The sequence below is a fragment of the Pan paniscus genome, chromosome 10 (genome assembly GCF_029289425.2).
Source record: "Pan paniscus chromosome 10, NHGRI_mPanPan1-v2.0_pri, whole genome shotgun sequence".
NCBI lineage: Eukaryota > Metazoa > Chordata > Mammalia > Primates > Hominidae > Pan > Pan paniscus.
In genome coordinates, this window is record NC_073259.2 from 130,563,501 (window position 1) to 130,565,167 (window position 1,667).

Consider the following 1,667-nt stretch of genomic DNA (forward strand, 5'->3'; position numbering starts at 1 on the left):
GGCTGTGTGTATTTCCTCTCAACAATGAGGTTAACAATGCCTACCCAATGTGGTGACGGTGAAAATGGGGTAATGCACAAAAATACCTTAACACGATGTCTGGTAAATGGCAAAGAGATAACTATTAAGAGACCTCTGGTATTCACAGGTGACTCTACTAATGCAGTACTTCTTAAAGGGACATTTAAACAACTACTGCTCTGATTTAGGGAATAGTCAAGTCTTTAGTTGAACACTCACCTTAAGAACCACTTCTGGAATGTCGACAAGTTCCTTTAACCTCTCTCTGCCTCCCTTTCCTTACTTCCAAGTGGTGATAATAATTTGCCTGACAGAAATGCTGAGCGAGATCAGGTTAAAAACACTATGTAAACAACTGTAAAGGATTGCTTTTATTTTGAACTTAAGCTGAGGAAAAGAAGCCAAAAGTATTTTAAATTTTATTCTATTTCTAGCACATTCTGTGAGGGCTTTAAAAAGAAATTTCTCTCTTTATAATTTTCCTTTCCTTTATTCTTTACAGAACAGTAAATTCTGATTACTCAAGTTCTCAAAAATGAAAGCTATATCTGGAATGTTTCTATTTTGCTCCCCCTGTTGGCCTGAGAGCAGGATAACACTGCCTGAGACTAACAATTCAAGACGATCTAAACATTTATTTTCATGGACTTGACTAATATAAAGATGTAATGGCATTCCACAGAAAGACCTAAACCACAGTTTCAGCTCTATCTTATATATATACCTGACAATTAAAAGCAGTATGTTTATGTCTAATTTTTAACTATTAGGGTTCAAATCTAGAAAATTATTTTTATACAAAGGCTAGCTGCATGCCATTCATTTTTCAAAATAATTACTTTTCAAAAATTCTGCTGTTTCTATATTTAAGGCTGAAATCCACTGAAAGCACCCAAACTTGCAATTCCTATCATTATCTTTGTTTTGCTACCACTAAGTTTTACAATTTACCTTTTTTTTTTTTTTTTTTTTTTTTTGAGATGGAGTTTTGCTCTTGTTGCCCAGGCTGGAGTGCAATGGCGCGATCTCGGCTCACTGCAACCTCCCCCTCCCAGGTTCAAGCGATTCTCCTGCCTCAGCCTCCCGAGTAGCTGGGATTACAGGCATGTACCACCACACCTGGCTAATTTTTGTATTTTTGTAGAGATGGGGTTTTGCCATGTTGGCCAGGCTGGTCTCGAACTCCTGACCTCAGGTGATCCTTCCTCCTTGGCCTCCCAAAGTGCTAGGATTATAAGCATGAGCCACCACGCCTGGCCAACAATTTACTTTTAAACTTAAAAGTTATATACACCGGCCAGGTGAGGTGGCTTACGCCTGTAATCCCAGCACTTTGGGAGGCTGGGCGGGCAGATCACCTGAAGTCAGGAGTTCAAGACCAGCCTGACCCGACGTGGAGAAACCCCATCTCTACTAAAAATACGAAGTTAGCTGGGCGTGGTGGCGCATGCCTGTAATCCCAGCTACTCGGGAGGCTGAGGCAGGAGAATCGCTTAAACTCGGGAGGCGGAGGTTGCGGTGAGCCGAGATTGTGCCATTGCACTCCAGCCTGGGCAACAAGAGTGAAACCCTTGTCTCAAAAAAAAAAAAAGGTTATATACACTGATTTTACCTGTGAATCACTTTTTTGTATTCAAAGTCTTAGA